This window comes from Strigops habroptila, chromosome 2 (assembly GCF_004027225.2).
Source record: "Strigops habroptila isolate Jane chromosome 2, bStrHab1.2.pri, whole genome shotgun sequence".
Lineage (NCBI taxonomy): Eukaryota > Metazoa > Chordata > Aves > Psittaciformes > Psittacidae > Strigops > Strigops habroptila.
The window spans coordinates 17,140,004-17,159,748 of NC_044278.2; the positions used below are offsets into that span (position 1 = coordinate 17,140,004).

At 41.2% G+C, this 19,745-nt stretch overlaps 1 protein-coding gene across 13 annotated transcripts in view; it reads right to left on the reverse strand.

Moving 5' to 3' along the window:
- The window catches only part of BBX (BBX high mobility group box domain containing), a 147,281-nt gene that overhangs the window by 101,149 nt on the left and 26,387 nt on the right, over window positions 1-19,745 (reverse strand). For 2 of the 13 annotated variants that reach the window (XM_030471458.1, XM_030471459.1), the window contains one exon: window positions 11,227-11,310. The exons of the other annotated variants lie outside the window; for them this stretch is intronic. The gene's annotated coding sequence lies outside the window, so the exon portion shown is untranslated. The remainder of the gene's footprint in view (window positions 1-11,226; window positions 11,311-19,745) is intronic. 13 annotated transcript variants of the gene reach the window in all.

The window sequence follows — 19,745 nt, forward strand, 5'->3', positions numbered from 1 at the left end:
AAGGGATTAAAGCACTGAATTCACCCAAACCAAGTCAGTTTAACTTGATGGTGACCAGCTTCTTCCCTAGCCTTGCTCTTGAGTAGTCCTCCTTAACCTTTCAATTGAGCAAGGCAAGCCACCTCCTTAAGAGCTATGGCTTTTAAGTAAATAGATACAAACATGGAAATCTCAGAAAGCAAGTTAAACAGAACATTCAGTGTAACCAATAAAATAATGAAGCAGCAGCTAGAAGGATGGTAATGATTTAAGCAAATGCCAAAAACCAGCTTCCTTATTTCAATAGTTCTCCTCATAAGTTTTGTCATACTTCATTTACACATCATTAATCTGGTTTTAAATTATGGGTCATGCAGTTTCCCTTTAGATCAATACAAGATTGCTAGAGCATGACTTTTAAACTTACAAATCCCAAAGTATGGGGTCTTGGGGCAGAAAAGACGGCAGGGAGGATAGAGAGGAAGGGAAGGATGCCTATGCATGTATGTGAAGGTATGTATATTTTGAAAGTGAGAGACTGGGAATGTTTGCGTATAAATAACAAACTGTATTACATAGGCTACCTACATGCATAAATAGATAGTAACTGAAAATCCCATATAACAGCTGCTTTTATATCATGACTCTGTGATGCATCCAAAGAACTAAACCCCAACGTGTCGCTGGGTAAATCTAACCCTCGAAAGGGACATAGGTTTGGGTCAAGGAAATTATAGTCCTGGTTTGCAAAGACTCAATTTAATCCAGAACTGCATTTTTGAAAGCTAATTCACAAAGGGTTTTGGACTTGTCAATGGGTCTCAAGAAAGAAAAGGGAAAACTTTAGCTGAAGAAAATTTCCAAATGTGATACAAGTGGAAAGGCTGGTATGTCTGACCCTTACTTAACACTAGATATACACACTTAAAGTCTATTAAGTATAAAAACAGAACTAGTGCTATGCTTACCATGAACAATGAAGCACTCAAACATTACAACTTCAAAGAATAATGTAAAAATCTTCACAGATCATGCCTTAGTTCAGGGCCACGTCTCATCTCTATGGAATTCTTGGCTGACAAAACAATTCTGAAAAAGTAAGTATCATCAGCCACGTGCGCTATTGTTTTATCCAGCACATACTTTGTACCAGGAACTGGTCATATTTAATGACAACTAATGATATTCATTATTACATCTCAGAAATAAAATTGTCAGAGAAACATATGGAGCAACAACAGTATCACCTCATCATCTAATTACTTTGATAAAGTAACTACATGCTTAGTACAGACGTTGGCAAATACTTGCTTATGGAACTGAAGCATCATTTACGCTGTCTCTAAATGACAGGAAGATCATTTAATCCTGAACATTGCAGGGTGAGTGGACCCTCCGAGTACGCAGTGAAATCTGTGGGGAATTCGTGGAAATTCTCCCTGGGGTTTAATTTCTATACAGCCTGTTCAATTTTACTCCAGCTTAACAGGATTCATCCATCCATCTACAAGATGCAAAGAAGAGGCAAAACCAGTTATTATGTTGCTGCTGGTTTGAGTGTTGAGTTTTTTGTTTGGTTGGGTTTTTTCCGTTTTGATTGTGGGGTTTTTTAGGGTTTTGTTCTGGGGTTTTGTTTTTTTAAGTTTTCTTTTGTGGTTTTGGTTTTTTTTCTTTTTTTGAAAGCTTACAAAATCAGAGTTGTAACAGCAGAGCTGGACATAAAACCAGGCAGCACTTGCAGTCTCGTCAACAAGTAGTACAAATTGTACCATTAGCTTCTTCACATGTTCCTTGCCTCAATACATCCATCTGGCCCGGAAGGAGGTCTTGACCTTTGTTTTGCCAATGCTTTCAAAGTACACACCGACAAACGTCACAAATCAGTGATCTGTACAGGTGTATTATCCCGTAACTACTTCAACTCAAACTAAAAACCACGTTAACACTTACTTCAGTTGCGAGATATGTAACCCGTTTATTTTGGTGCATCTCATTCAGTACAGGCCACGAACAGTCCTCTCCCTGCACCAGCTCTTCACCTCCACAGCTTTCATCATCTCCGAGTTTACCTACCAGCAGGCTGAAGGAGTCATCTAGTGGCCACAGAGAATTCCTGCAGCCTTACCAGCTCCTATAGTCTGGCTCTTAGGGCAACACGCAACATTTTTGAACCCTTAAAGCCCATGCAGCACTGACAAGAGTCCACTGAAGGTCCAGTATCTGAACCATGACACGGTCCCAACAGCTATGTCCATGATATTCCATGTTCACATTCCCTAACACGCCCTAAGCATTAGTTTCCCACTTCTGGCCCACATCAAGGCCAAATTCAAGTTCTGACCTTCTTTAACACACTTGGAAGTAGATAGGGCTGTGTTGTTTCTAACCCGTATGTAGCTCACTGTTCCTCTTCAAGGCCAGGCAAACAGATGTTCTGAATAACACTGCTGAACATGCAAAGCACCAGTTCAAGTGACAGTCTTGCCACCGATTAAAGATCAAAGCAGCAGCACAGCAAGCTAACTAACTGATCTTACTCGGGTCCCATCCCTCTACTACAAACTCCCTACACAGGTTTGGACACAGCAAGTAAGTATTTAGGAAAGGTATCTCAATCATGGAAGAACGAGCTGCCTAATAACACACAAAACTCAGTAAGAGAACCACAGCATGTTACACAGGTATTTGAAGTATGATTTAAAACACCACTTTGATAAACAGTATTAATAGCTATAAAAGTCTTATTAAGCTTCATAAACATCTGTAATGCTTTGTCAGGCTTCTGTTCAACACCCCCAGTCAGGTAAGCTCCAGAAATACAAGGCAGTATAGTTTTATCTGGAAACTTCAAATATCCATCCCTCAGATGAATGGTCATTTCACTGACATTAGAAATAAAAAAGTTTTTATTAAAAAACTTAGTTTGAAACAAACTTGAATTCTGACCCCGTTTTGTCACTCTGTGTTAATTTGTGTCATCTGTCGAGTGACTGAACTGCAGGCCCCTGACCAAAGAGCAAGATTGTCTTACATTTCTTTTTGTTTCTGGAAATCACTTTGCGGCAACACTAACGCCAGGCTCTAGAGAACAAGTTGCTCCTCTTCCTTCATAGAGTAGAGATCTCTATTTACATTTTTTCTTTTTAAATGCTTGCACTGCTGCTCAGAGGTGAATCTAATGAAGCGACACAGATACACTACCTATGCAGTTTAACATTTTATAACTTGGCAGCAGTGCCTCCCCCATCAGCTATAGGTTCTTCAGACGAGCCAAAAGACTTCCTTAAATTCATACTCAGCCTTCCTATGACTCAGAGCCTCTGTCTGCCTCAATCATGTCAGTCAGAAAGGTGTCACCTAGCTTTCTTCATCAATCCTATAAATCACCTAGGTAATTCAAGTGAAAAGTGCTATAAAAGTGCAATGATCATTACGGTATGGTTAAGGAGCTCTGACCTACTTCAAGCTGTAGTTAGAAGTGGAAAACGGTGGTACCACAACTATACCAAGAATAGGAAAAAAGAAAAATGAGCCTTGCAAGCCTTAATGTCTGAGTTAAGCAGAGAGGTTTCCTTCAAAATGGTGTGGCACAAGCAGCAGCTAAGTGATGTTTAAAGCTAGTATTTAGTTCAGCCACCCTCTGATCTCAGCAGGCAACACCTCCATCTTGCCTCACAGGTCTAGCAAATTAAATGTTGGTCCAATCTGCCTTACACGGAGGACCTGAAAGAAGATAGGCTCTAAAGCACATTTACTTTTGCAAGATGGGTACACCTTACCCCTTCAGGTCAGTAAATCACCAAGAGCTGTTTCTTGCCACTCACTGTTCAGGGGCCCAGTGATGAAGGTGTCTGGAAGTTAGAACAGAGTTCTGCAGCACTCCAAGGTTTGCACATGCACACCCTAGATCTATTTTCCAAGTTTTTAAACAGGCCTAATTTGCATTGTCAATAAAAATAATATTGATATTCTGCAGTTTTAACTGGCCAACACCGTATGAAATGTAAGGCCACTGAAGACTTTCACACAAATTTAACTCATTATTTTTATTTACTTATTTTATTTATGTATTTTATTTATGTATTTTAGACACAAGATCCTCTTTGGAAAGAGTAATGAAAGAGTGGGTTCGCTACTGGTCTAAAGCAGTATGCCAAAAAATTTCACTGATGAAATGAGTAGTAGACAGTAGTAGAGGTCTATTGGTATATACTGTGCTAGGCCAAGTCACATTGCCCGGTCTCACACCATGCTTTTGGTGACCTACGAAGAGTGAACAAGGAGCAGTAACAGCCATAGAATCACAGAACAGTCTGGGTTGGAAGGGACCTTCAAAAGTCATCTAGTCCAACCCCCTGCAATGAGCACGGACATCCTCAACTAGATCAGGTTGCCCAGAACCACATCCAGCCTGGCCTTGAACGTCTCCAGGGATGGTGCACCCATCACCTTTCCAGGCAAACTGTTCCAGCATTTACCACCCTTATTGTAAAGAATTTTTTCCTTATGTCCAGCCTGAATCTCCCCTCTTTTAGTTTAAAGCCATTACCCCATGTCCTGTAACAACAGGCCCTACTAAAAAGTCTCTCCCCATCTTCCTTATAGGGCCCTTTTAAGTACTGGAAGGCTGCAATAAGGTCCCCAGAGCCTTCTCTTCTCCAGGCTGAACACCACCAACTCTCTCAGCCTTTCCTCACAGTCGCTCAAGCCCGCTTTGTCCAACTATTACAAGAAAAATGCACACGCTTTCTATATTACACACATACAGATACACACAGAGACACATGCATTTACATGTGTATGTATCTATACATACTTTTTTGCAGGTATGTGCAAGAGGAAAACAAACACCGTGCAGTAGGCTGCCCTGCAAAGTAGCTATGCAGAAGAAAAATAGTGCCAGACAGGAATAAAAAGGCAAGAAATTGCAAAATACCACTGCCATTCTTAAAATATCTACCTCCCTTTGCACACAGAATTTCCTTTTGGAGCTTCTACTACTTCTTAATATGCAGATCAGCCAAAGCATGGGTGTACTACGTTAGTGCTGCAAATACCTAGGTTGACATACTTCCTTTTGATAAAGGTTTTTTATACTGATCAGGCTTTTATCACCACAAAAGACAGACATAAATTGTCCTTCCTAAAGGTCTTACCACAGATTACCTGGGAACTTTGGGTAGCTGCCCCCCCTCAACATTTCACAAAGGGAGCATATTATACTCATCTTCCAGAGATGGCACAATTTTCCAGAATTATTTCCAGGTATAATTCAAGGAGGCTGACCATCTTAAAAGAAACACATTACTGACTGAAGCCTAAGCATCTCAATACAGCCTCTCTTTGCACCTTCATTAGTCAGCAGAAAGCAGCTAAACAGTCAACTGAAGATGCCTTTCTCTAAGGGCCCTGCCCTTCTACCATTCCTCAGCCTGCTACCTGCTGAATTTACTACCTATTTCAGGACAAGCTGAAATACCTCTCTCAGAACTGCCAGGAGCAAATAATTTATCTGCTTTTATGTACTCTGTCAACCCATACGGCAGGAAATTTAATCAGAAGCAACAGCATAAATTGCTGATAATACTTAAAATACATTCACTTATTCTGAAAGCTCAGCCAGAAAGTATCTCTTTTTCCTCTGTCTAACCACCACTTCACCAACGCAGCAATTTGGATTCTTTGTCTCACCAGGGGTCCACTACAGAGCACATGTCCATACCTGCTGCGAACGTTTCCAAGTGGAGATTCAGAATTCAGAGAGCAGAGACGTAAAGACAGACATTCAGTGAAAGCCCCCCCCTCCATTGAACTCAGAAAGCCTCTACCACAGACTTATTCCTGTTATTATTTTGAATAAACCATGAACACCACCACAGATGGGAAGGCCTCAGCTGTGTTGTCAGAATATGTCATGGTCATCTTCAAAGGGGGCCTGGGTAGCTGGCTGCCTTACTGCAGCCTTGAAGGGAGAGGAAACAGCTTAAGTGTAGTAACTCCTTATTGGCCCTGACTAACAGGAACCTGCTTGAGTGGGTTCCACCAACACAGGAGGTATTGGCTGGCTGAGATTTTGCCAATGCACACAGGCCCACATGGAATTTGCATGCAGTTTTACCCAAGAAACTTCCAGGTGTTTACATACCTGATTGCTACTTCTGAGTTACTCCATACACTAACAAGCTTCAGGGGGCATTTAGTCAAGTATGGAACACTTATAGCTACCATTACTAACATTTTAAACTGCAAAAACATACATTCTTGGAGCCAGCTAGAACAGGAAAACTCAATTAAATTATTTTTACTTCTACAGACAGTTTCACTTTTGTATTAGTTTGGAAAATAAACATTTTGCTTGAACATCTGCATAAAGTTATCCTTTCAACTTGAAAATATTTTAACCTCCCAGTACCATAAAAATACACATTAGCATACAGTATGGATCTAACAGATAAAGAGGGAGGGATTCCTTTTGAGTAGCTTTGCTCTGCAGTGGATCTTGCTCATCCATAGTTGAAATTTTCCAGTAGCATCTTTTGAAGATGCTGCCAGGGTTTCAACTCAGGTTAGCTGACCATCAGGGAAGACTATGTCCCAAGGTAGCACACCATACCAGTTCCCTGTACCATCCCTCCACAGCCATGGTAGTGCTTCCCGGTGAGGCTTCCCCAGTATCATCCCGGACAGAAGTCCGTGGAGAACACTGCTGCCATTTTTTTACACTACATCCATGCAGAGGTGGACACAACACAACTATTAAGAAGATGCTGCAACAGGGGCAGTAACTCCACGTCCTCACCAGCAGAAGCTGTGTACTTACAGTTGGTCATGGCCCAGTGCACCAACTCTTGAGGTGTTAGGTCCCCTGAATTTTGCTGTAATTTGCCTAACAAAGAAAGCATTAGTCTCATTAACTAGCTTCTCCATTTACAGCAAGAGGAGAGGCTCTTATTTTTCCCTCCGAAAGAAGGATATAATCAAACCAAACTGCCAATTTTATATTTATTTTTTTAAATGCTTGGAATTCTAGGTAGTTCTTTCAATCCTTCTGGCTTTACAAAGGGCAACTGAAATTCACGCTGTGCAAGCTTGACAGGAACATTTAAATAAGTTCTTTCTCATCCTGAAACTATAATTTCTGTTGTTTCTCTTCCACAAATATGTTTGTTTTGTATACAGTTTTCACTGGACAGCATCTTTTTGTAGCATAAGGTACTCTAAAATATTACTCAAAAATCTGAAGAGTCAACGTGCCACATTTTGTTACAGGTTTTCAGTTTACTTTGGTAGGGCAAGGGAAGGAGTGGAGATGATATTTTCAGCTCTAAACTCTACTATCTGAACAACTTCCAAGCAAAGCAAACATCGATCCTTTAATCCCTTGTCAAAATCCTCTAGCACGGATTCCTATACTTGCACGGAGTCTCACAGAGGGCAACAAGGCCCTGCACAAATGCACGGGTCTACACTAGCAAATCTCAAAATAGGATCTTTATCTTGGGATGTAACATTTGAGTACCCTAGCCAAAACACAGCCCCAGGGAATTAATGTAGAAATATTTGCTGCTGCTTTTTGCCAGCACCTGACACATAACAAAAGCTTGAAAACCACTAACAAAAACTTCCTCAACTCCACAAATCACACACAAGCAACAACAATCACCCTGCTACCTAAAAAAAAGCAACAAAAAATACTCAAGTATTGGCCATTGGAGGTAAGCTACCTTCTCTTTTTGAGATATTCCACCCCCAGTCAAAATCTCAGAGCAAGTGATCATACTAACAATGTACAGCATGAACTCTGGACTTAAAAATTTAACCAGCACCTTGACTCTGTAATAAACTGATATTCTGCATCCAGACAGAGCTACCTTGCTGAAATCACCTATCAACACACTCACCGAAAGTCCCATGCAACTTTTAAGACGAGCCTGATATGTCGCATGCTATGCTGGGTCACACAAAGGAAAGCTGTGCAAGGCATCACCCTACTTCAGAAAGGATCACACGAGAAAGATAAAAGCAACATCACAATTAAGACATTTTATCCTGAGCATCAGTAACCAGGTGATGTTATCTGCATTGGAAACTATCCAGACTGCAAAATCATGTTTAAAAGATGCATAAGTCCCCAGTAGATGAAATATTGACAATAGTAGTCTATTTCTGGAGATACATCCTCCTTTTCTTGCATTTTACTTAGCCTGCCCTTAAGACTCTAGCTTGACAAGCTGTAAAATGGCATAAGCCAGCTCTGAAACCAAAAGCAGTCCTGTCCCCTGTCCTGCTTCTATTCCCCACTCTCTTGGACCCCTTTTCTGGGGCAACAGAGCTGTCCAGTTCTCTGGTCTGATTCATGACACAATATAAGATCCCCCAACAGTGGTCAGTTCTGTCTTTAGCAGACGGGAAGAGTTAAGCTAATAAACCCCATTAATTTAGGTATGATCAGTCTTCCAATCCAGTCCAATCCATTACACAACTTCAAACACACTACCATGGCCCCACAGAGTAGGATGCAAGTGTCTGAGGCTGGGACTATTTCTTTCAGTGACAGTGCTGCCATTTAAACATGGTGCTTCACTATTACCTCTAGCAAATAAGTCTTATTCACTTATTTGTCAGGGAGCTGTAGTTCAAGTAACACATTGTATCTTCAATCTACGTTGAAGATGGGGTCTGCATTACACATGTAGTGAACTGGAGGTCAAAAAAGACTCTGGGAGCCACATCCTTCACTCTTCATGCCTACAAATAAAGAGCACTTATTAATAGCCTTGTGAAGGCTCAAATAAGGAAGGATCCAACCTGCAGAACTTCCCACCCCCCTTCAGTGCACTCCAAAATAACAAATTTCCACAAGTTAACAGAAGACCAGGCTGCAAAAATGTGACAGAAAAGTAGCAAATGCTTCACCCTACCTCTCAGCAAGGCTGGCAAATCAGTTGTAAGCACAAAATCTAAAGCCACTGGTGGGAACCCTTGACTCTACTCATCCAGGCTGGATTTTTTTTACAGCCTCTTATCAATCAGAATGAAAATGTTAAAAATAAGCACAAAATTACAGAAGCAGCACAGAAGGCCAGCAGCTGTTGGGCTCGATGCTTAACATCATACCTGTGTTCTCAGTGCTGCAGTTTGTCTACTGCCAGAATGCAAGAAAAAAGGTAGTAACTTTGGCAAGTAAGAGTTGGGTACTTGGGCCCACATGGGAGATGTATTTGCATCTATAGGATAATCATATTTCCCACACATTTCTTGTGGAAACATTAGCATTTAGGATTTTTTAGTATCAACAAACTGAGGCAAATGGGCATGCATAGTCTTTCTAACATACTGATGTGAACAGCACATAAAACATCTTTAACCATGGTTTTATCCCTCAGAGTAATGACATGACACAGGGTTAATTTCTTGAGCACAGTTCTATACAAAGAAGTAGATTTAGCAGCAATGAATTTACAGATTGCATGGAGGCAAAAACCACACAGCATATTATACCCAGCACCTGAAACCAAATACAGAAGATGCAGGGCCATACATGACTGGAAGTTTTATTATTACTTCCTAGTCAACTCTCCTCCACCACTACTCCAGTGGAGGCCACAGAATGGGCAAGAGAAGCGATTTTCTGTTTTAATTTTTACTTTACACATTTATTTACAAAGCTTTAGAAGTGGTAAGTGTGGCCCAGTCATACAAAACACTCTGAAGAAAATATGCTCCTACTTGCCCCACAACTGAAAGAAGCAGCGCTAATTTCCAACAGGGAAAAAAGGAAAGTCAGTGGCCAAAAAATATTACCACAAATCAACCCCAGTTTCCAATTTACTGTACCTCTCTCATTGTCCATCAAAATGCATCAAAATTTGAAACTGAAGATTCCCAGAACTACTTCCAGCACAGCTACTGAGCAACTTCACTGTGAGATAAGTAACCCCCACTCCCACAACCAATCCAAGCCTGTATCTGTTTCATTTTGTAGCAGAACCAATAAATTCAACTCGGCCTCACAGAAAACAGCTACTCAAATTGAGAGCACAAGCAATTCTGGTCAGACCTGAGAGCCTGGGACACACCACATCTCCCACCTCAAACCAGCAGCATCCAGTGCCAGGCTGGCCCACCAGAGCTACGTGTTTTGAGTAGCTTCTTATGAAGAGTCCTCTGCAAAATCACTCAGAGCACCACAGTCAGAATGAACAAAGTTGTCCCATTAATCTGATTGTTAACAGGCAGTAATGAGAAAGCAGCAAAAGAAGGATACCACACCACAAAGGAAGTAGTAACCTGTCACCAGTTATGGATTACTGATTTCAGAGTTCCAATAGAAGGTATCGAGAGAAGGATGCTCACCTGTTTAATAGGTTGGAAGTTGGTTAATGAACCTGTGGTATTTACATTCTTTACTCCAGAAAGAAAAATAATGAAAATAAACAAATAAAAACAAACAAAAAACCCCAACAACAACAAAAAAACCCAACCAAAACAACCAATCAAACCCAAACTTAAAATTGCAACAATGTAAGACGACCCATTTTATAGGAGTTGCCCATTTGTTGCAACAGAGATATTCATCCAAACGATCTGCTTTCTCTCAACCAACCTGCCTTCCATCCTGAGGGATGCTTGGCAACTAGGAAAACAATTTTAGGTTTTTGTTTGGGTTTTTTTTTTTTGTTTGGTTTGGTTTTTTGTGTTGTTTTGTCTTTTGTTTTGGGGGTTGGGGGGGGTGTGTGTGTGTCCCTTTTTGTTTTTCCTGTCTAGAATTTTATATGCACACAGTATAACATTATAAAATCTTGTCATTCCCTCATATGCATCACATCATTCTAGATCCACAGGCACCACAAAATCACTGCAAAATCTCTTTCTGGCATAATTCAATCCATCTAAAAGTTCTGAGACTACCTGAGTGTTTTTTCTATTTTAAGTGGTTTAGAGTAAACCTTCTCTTTATCATCTGTCCTTTATGGCTGTATTTGTGCCAGATCTATTTACACTTTTCAATGAAAGAAAAACAAATTTACACACTATAAACTTTCAGGGACTACAGTTCTTTGCTACAGCAAAATCCATCACTTCCTGAGTATACTCCATTACAGTATTAGTAGGAGCAAAAGCATCTAATCAGAGAGCGTAACCACATAATTGCTCATTTCTTGTTACTGAGCCTGGGGAGGTTGTGACTTTTGGTTCCATCTCCAACAACTCCGCGGACCTATGCGATGTAAAACCAGCACTCACCTCCTTCGCCTTCCACGGTCACAGAGCTGGCACAGAAATGTTTTCGGTGCAGCAGTCTACCATTCTGCCTACAGCTCTGGTTCGCTGCAACAGAACAAAATCACCATGATACTGCTTTTCCAGCTTGGCGCGTTTGCCTGTCAGAAAAAGAGCCTGCAGCCACCCGTAAAAATTAACTCCAGACCGATGAAAATAACTCTTTCAGGGGAGGAGTAACAGCGTTTTGAGGAAAATGAAAAGCAGGAAGCTGATCTCAGCAGCGCGGGGAGCACGGACGGGGCGGAGCAGAGGCACGGAGCGAGGAAAAGTGGAGCAAAGACTCGCTGCTTATAGCTTGGTTTTGGCAGTAGGACCGAACACCACCGCATTACTGAAATACCAGCGTTACAGCTAACACAGATGCCAACAACACCCTCCTCCCCACACACACACAGACACCCCCCCACTGCATGGGCTGGCACTCACTGCACAGGTAGCCGGCCCTGCACAAGCAGACACCCACCCTTGGCATCCTCCCCACTGGCACCACCAGCCCCCAGCCCTAACATGCCCCCCGACACCTCTCTGCTCGCCCCGGCCCGGGTGAGGGCTGCCCACGGGCCCCACGCCACTGAGCCCACTTTCACATGTGAGCTGGGGTAAGAAGGCACATCCCGCAGGATGGATTCCACGCTCCTCCTCTTGCCGCTGGAGAAGAACTCTTACTGCGCATTAAGAACAGCGGATGATGGTATCTTCTGAAAGATCAAACTGCCATGTTCTGCGTGGAACTAACTTCTTTTGATGAAGTTATAATAAAACAAGGCAGGGGGGATATTCTTTGGGAAAACAGCTTCAAGAACTGTGCGGCTTTTCAAGCTAAAATTCAAACTGACACCAAGCAGGGTTTTAACTCGGCAACAGCACCTCCCACCCTGCACGAACCTTCTCTCCCAAAGGCATATGCTAGCCCCACCAAGGCCCCATTCCTGGGGGGACAGGAGGCTGCAAGAGCTGGGTCCCTCCAGGAGAGCAAATTCTGCTTGCTCCTGCAGCATGAGACACCCTAACCTGCCCTCCTGGCCTGTGCCATGGTCAGACTGCATCTGCCACGTGCCATGCTGTCCCCATGTTCCTCAGGAGGTTTGTTCATATCATTAGGATGGCATTACAAAAACCCACATAAGACAGAGCAATATATTAACATTCTAAATAAATGTGAGCATGGAAAACAAAGTGTCAAGGTAAAGCCAAAAAGATACAATGCAAAGGTGGACTGACTACCACAGGAGCCATCAGCCACTGTTTCAAAACAAGAATTAAAACCCATAATGGGAAACAGCATGTCAATGGATCTTCCTAACACTCACACAACCAGGATCTGATCTATACCTTTCAGCCAAGAGCAGACAATCCCTATGCATTTATGGTTGTTCTAAATGAGACTGTGGAGATCACCATAGAGAATATTCCCACATAGCCACTTGTCTCGTTCTCTTTCAGCTCTGAATGTTTTGCCTCATTAGATTTGCAAGGCAAGATCTGCAGGTATTTTGCACTGGTGGGTATGGAGGGGACCAAATAAACAGTTAATCAGTTTAAGGCAAGTTCTTATACTTTTGAAAACCCTGTGTCCTCTACACTAGTACTGACAGGAGAAGGGAAAAACAAAAGCAAGGCAGCCAACCAATTTTCTTTACCACTTTCCTATATTTTCTCTTCTCTGCTCAATATAGGAACCTCTAGCATGTCTTTAACTCACATTTGGAAGATCCCATTCCAGAAGATTATGAAACCCAGCAACTTTTAACAAAGCATTTAATGATGCCTTTGAAATTCACTGTGCCTTGTTCACTTCTTGATACTGTTTCAAAGTATATCCTATACACAGTCTACAGTCAAATCCCGACTGAGCTGGAGACATAATCACACCTCTCTCCCTGCCTCTCTGCAGAACCTGATGGCATTCACTTCCACGAGTGGACAGACAGGACTCATGCCTTCATCTTCAGTCTTTACAGTTCACAGCCTACCTTTAGTGACTGCAGTTACACTAACTCCTGAGGCTGTAAGCTGAAGGTCACTGATGTAGACGTATATCCCTATCTACAGATACTCTGGTGCCGTAGTCAGCTCTGACCAAATGGATGCAAAGCTTCACTGCAGTATCTTCAGGTCCTGAAGCAACATCAGCAGAGCCATGACTAAAGGCAGCCTAAATCTCAGCATGCAGGCTAGGTCAGCCAGGGTACGAGCAGCAACACTCCAGATCCTATCCACCTTAATGTCAATGCCATTTCTGCACTAGTGTCCATGTAGTTTAGCAGCTTTATCCCTCTTTGTTTCATGGGAGGACTTACCCATTCTTTTTGGGGTAACTATTAGCACTGAAGTGACATACAGCTGCTTGCTTACTACGAAAACATACAGTTTAAAGCCAGAACTGTATCAGAACTGGAAATGTAATTTATACACTTGGCTGAACAGATTTAATGAGTATTAAAACCAAGAATCCACAAAACCTGTGTGGGATATTGTGGTGGTGTGTGACCAACCGCAGGTAAGGTGAAAATATAGGTAAGAGCTCAACTTCAGAGAAACAGCAAAGATACTCCCAACCCTTTTCCGATATAATTACTGTTACATAAATGCCTGGACATCTCTTCGAACCAAAATCAACACCTGTACAGCATCGCTCACAGCTCTGGGACTCTACCACACCAGAGATAAATGAGCTCACAAACCCACCTCTAATCCCAGGATTATTCTGTGAATTTCAGAGAAGCTGTTTCCTAACTGAAGGGAGATTCTACAGCACTGAGTACTGCTTTTCCCCTGCTATTCACACTGATTCTCAGTTTTAAAAGGGCACTTCTCAATTCTCACAAATACCAGACAGACATGCTGTTGCTAAATTGTACTGATCCCTTCCTCCTCTCTACTTCTTCAGTTCAAGTACACATGCACACCAGTGAGCTATTTCATTAGATACAGAATAGCAATCTCTGACGCTCTTGATATGATAGACGAAGATAATTTATTCCAACAACCTCAAACACACCAGAAGCACTTAAAAAGAAGTATTCTTAGTTACTAAATAAAAATCATTAACCAATTTATAAGGTTGACTAACAAATCACTTAAGGCACATCTTTAACTTCAGCAATGCATATCTTTAATTTCAGTCTATATCTTGGCTAAAGACCAACACACTCTCATGTTTTCAAGTAACTTGCTATTATTTAGTTTGCAAACAATTTTAAGAGTTCTGAAAGACCCTCCTTTATGAGCCCACTTTAGTGTTTTACTACTGAATGCATTTCATCCTTAAGATGACCATACAAAGAAAAAGTTGGAGGCACTGGGTAAAGTATTGCCTTGTTTTCAGTACAAAAACCTTCATTTCTTTGACTTTTTACGCAAGAAATTTCCTTGAGAAATTAAGAGTAGCATCTGCTTGTACTCCAAATAATTACTCTCTGCTTCTTTGCTCTTCCCAAGTTTCCTTGACTGAGGTCATCCAAATAATGAGTACATTTTAAAAATCTATGTTTACCATTCATAGGATTTCAGGGGCAGGACTGTGAAAGCCACTGTGAGGCAACCATTCTTCTTAAAGTAAACCACTTTGTGCTTAACGCTACCAAACGGTTAGACTTCTGTCATTATCTTTGCTGCCTAGTTACCCTGTCCAGAGGTCTCCGACTTCAGTACAGATACAGCAACAGATCAGCAGTTTTTGCACTGCAGTCATTATTTCCTACGGGTCTGCAAAAGTAACTAAGAAGATTAGTCCATTGTTGGTAGGCTTACATTTGTTTTTCAGGCATCCCTATCATCTACAGGACACTTTTTTGGGTGTTTTTTGAAGTTAAAAAAAAAAAAAAAAAGAAAAAAAAAGTTGAAACCCCACTACTTTAATTTGTGTCAGCTTTTTTCTCACAGGGAGAACACAAATCTTTTGAAAGCTTGAAAACAGCTATGAAAAGGGATCATCTAATGTATAATCATCCTTTAGCTACTAGACAAGATAAAAACCTACCTCAGAAAGAAGGCATGAAGTAGGAAGTAGCAAGCACCTACAAGTATAAGCACTCCTGTGCTTTAAACTCATTCTCATACACTTAGAAGTCCAGGCACTTTCAATCATGTAGCTATTCTGTACTGTTTTAACATTAACTTGAAGTTTTTGCATTGCTTAGACTACAGTTGTCAAAATTCAATTGTATGTGCCATTTCTGGTCTCTCATCCCCTGCATTAAAGGCAGGTGGAGATTAGGCACCAAACTGTCTCTACATTCATTTAAAACAAGCCAACCTGGAGATCGTTTGATCATAAATTTACTCACTGCATCACTAAATCTAAACAAAGTCACTGCTCAGCTCAAAATGGATACAATCTCCCAATCCAACACTTACATAACTCTGCAGTACCACACAGTTAATAGAACACTAAACAGATAAATTAACTCATCAAACATTCCAGAAAATGCCATCAACAATCTGTGTATTCAGAAACAGCAGAATCACCATTTTAATGATTCCTAGATTTCAGCGCTTCTAAGAAAAGTTGTATCACGTATTTTCATATATGCACACAGAATCATGGAATGGTTTGGGCTGGAAGGGACCTTAAAGATCATCTAGTTCCAACCCCCTGCTACAGGCTTGTACACATGAAAGCTTTTTGAGCTATGTAGTACGCTAAAAGCATATACATGCAACAGCAGATTTCCATCACCAGAAAGCCACTGCTCTCTTACCTACTACACACACCCACGTATCACAAGTGTCAGAACAACTTCAGGTACAGATGCTATACCTAAATAATGTGCAAAACACCCAAGCCAAAAATCCTACCATAAGCAGCATGCTGTCCCTTCTTACCTCTACCCCCACCGTTATCCTCAAGTTAAATCCCAGTTCTCTGCTATAGGTGGAAGGCACTCGGATGCTACATGCAGTGTGGCAGCATAAAATCCTAGCACCGTTGCTCCCTTTTTAGCTTTATTACCAGAACAAGATACCAGTAAGCTTAGAGATGCCCAAGTTTACTTCTTGCAATGTAAGATCATGCATTACCTGTAGCAAAAAAACCCCACCACATTTCCAATATCAAAATTTCTTAAAATTAGGAGGGTGTAGTTTCTGCCTTAAGAATAATGAAAGCTGTTCTTCATGAGATTAAAATGCAAATCAGACGTTTAAAAAGAAACCTGCCTTTGTATAATCTCCTCTATTTCCTAGTTCTATCAGAAGCAATTTATTAGAAAGACATATACTTCTGTTTTTCAAGACAACCCTGTTTCCTTCCTAGATGTACTGCTGCAATATTCTGTAAGCATATTCTTAAAAGAGATGCAAAGGTTCAAAGAGCAGTTGCAAAGAAAGCTATTTCACTCTGCTAATTTGCACCAAGTTTTATGGTTCCTATCCTCCCTCCTAAATGGAAAACTAACTGTGCTAAAACATGAAGCCCAATTAGAAACAGCCACTACACACAACTATTTATTTGAATGATTTCCTTTATAGTATGTGTAATTGTTTTTACAGAATCCTTTAGTGTTTGGGCCAAATATTGTCAAGTTTTCTTCAGAGAAATAACTTCCTCCAGCTTCACATCTCATTCACCAAGTACTTCACTGAATTCAAATCCTGATACACATAAATCTTTCAAATTGAATTTATTTTAACGAAATTCTGGAAAACCACTATGGCAGCATACAGCACACACTTGTGATTTTCTTCAGGTTACAGTATTAGCTTGCACATTAGAAAGCCCAAGTTTGGCACTTACTTGACTATTAATTACGAACATAGTGATCAAGTGTAATGTAAGACTTTAGCACCAGAACTAGTACTCAGATTTTTTGGAGTTTAGTCCCACTGGTATCCCATTTGCCAAAATCCTGAAGTTTAGCTTTGTTATCTACGATTCATTCCTTTTAGATTTCAAGGCCAAAAATCCATCAGACTTCTGTAGACACTGCAAGAAGATGGGGAACAAAGTGGGCAAGATTCAGAAAACAGGCAAGTGACTTAAAGAAATGTGTTTTGTCCACAGCTGTGGACTGCTGGCAGCTGTGCCAGCCATGGCAGGAGATGAGATCAGTCTCTGTAGCAGCACCAAGCAAGAGAGGCAGCAAGCATGGAGGAGAGTGCAGGTCCCTGCAGGTGGGCTGCCATCCCGTTCTTGGTATATCCAGGTTGTGTTTTCCTCCACAAACATGTTTTCTGGACAAGAAGGGCAGCAAACACAGCAGGGAAATAATTTTCTCTCAGTTTTACTCCAGAGCAAACCCAACCTGACCTTTAACCATCCTTACACCGTTTTAACCTACAGCTGCTCTCCCACCTCCTCAGCCTCACCTCCCACCCTTACCCTCCGTCCGAGGGGGCCCAGGCATGCCACAGGGGTACACCAGCACACACCACAGCTTCGGCAGCAGCCAGGCCTGGCACAGGCACCCCTGGAAAGCAGAGCTGCTCCAAGGATGGGTGGCCCCAGCCAAGGCCATTGAAGCTGTGAGCAAGGACAGAGGACTCGTCCCTGGAAACACACAAGGGGAGGGCTACGGCAGCAAGAAAGCACTGTGCAAATACAGTACCCAATGTGCAAATCCAGCAAATACATTCTTCAACCATCCCTGTGGATTTATGAGACATCACCCAATCTTTAGCTGTTCTTCTGTTTTATCAACAACTCTGAAAGACTGAAAACAAATTGAAGGTGCTTCTGCAAAACCAATAATTAGCCTCAACTAATTGCAAACTCACTTAAAAAAACCCCAAAACACCAGACCATTTCATCTCCAGTAATAAGTGTTGCTTAGGGTTTCACGCAAAAGAGCTAAACATTTGCTGTAACATCTTTTGTGATGATGCCCACTCTTATCCAGAGACCTGACACCAAAGCAAGACATATGAATCAGTGGCTACCACATGGTCTTCTGTAGGAGTTTCTCTATGTTTTGTCAGCATATGATCTAAGACTAAATGAGTAATTTTTCTCATTCAATCAAACAAAAAAAAAAAAAAAAAAAAAGACACTTTTTCTTCTCCAGGCTGTGGTTTTCTCCCCAGTGTTTGTGTGGGACTCTAAAGCTAAAAGAGTTTCTAATGTGCGACACTTTACTATAAAAGAACACAAAACAGATTACCAACATTCAAAATTCTCGTTTTACTTCAAACACACATCCCCCCTCCCAAAGATACACCAAACTAAACTTTTCTTTACATTCTAGGTTCAGCCACCGAAAATCAATGCACTATGTAAAGTACTGATTGATGCACATAAATACAGCAAACCTCATAATCAAGGAAAATCATACAGGTTTCCTGCATTCAAGTCTAACACACATCTGTGCAACACCATAGAAGAGGGTGGGTCTCTTTCTGCCCCTCCAGCATGGATGCAAGTAATACAGATGCCAATCTATACATTAGCTACCTGACTGTATAAACACAGTAACAGCATCAATACATTGCCCTTCTGTAATATACAAGCAGCTTTCAAGGTTGTTTGTTTTTTGTTCTTAATTGACAAGAAGAGAAAGTTTAAGATAGGTCACTTGTTACCAAAGGATGCAATTCTTTACAGATCCAAACACATCCTCAGTCTATGCAGAATAGCAAATACTTTAGTTGTTATGGTACAACACTGGCTTGCCAGTAACACAAATTCTCCTATTCCTGCATCTGTCCTGCACTGTTTAAGTTAAACACAGATTAACAATAACAACTATTCACATGAAAACCTCACTGCTGTGAAATGCCATGGATGCAGAACTGACCCACTGCTACTTTTGCTGCCGATGTATTTTAAACTGCCACAAAAAGGTACTATGCCGCTGTTAAACTTCAGAGAAGCCATCAGTTGTACCCCTGTGTCTCTCACCTAGCCAACCACCACTGCTGCTCTCTGGTACGTCCAGGAGGAAGATGAAGAGCGGAAGCAGCTGCTAGTTTTGGTGCTGAAAAGATCTGAAGAAGGGCAAATACACTCCTCTAGGAGCAAGAGGCTGCTGTAACAAATGACAAAGTTCAACATTGCCTACAACATTCATGTTTTTGTCAAAGCAATTCCACTATTACAATTTGATCTCCTGACTTTGGTGTAGATGCAGGTGTGAACTTAACTGCATGACTTGTAGACCAATGCAGTGTATGAACCACACAGACACACTAATTCCCTGTCAGCAGACACTTAAATCTTCAGCACACTAAATGATGTACTGATTATTATTCTTTTTTTTTTATTTTCATTTTACTTTTTCTACAGAAGAGTGGAGGGAGGGCAGGGGAGAATGTTAAAGACAGTCTTGAAGGATTATGCTGGTATAACAGCACACAGCTTAGTCCAATAATTGCAGCACTAACTAGTCCGTCATCACATGTACAGTTTCTTTTAATTTGGACATACCTGACTTCCGTGAAGTCACTAAAAGATCAATTTGATCTATTTAAGCAATGAGTACTAAATAGCTCTAAATCAACTGGCACACACTAGATATAGACAAACACAGGTAACTTGGCTTCAG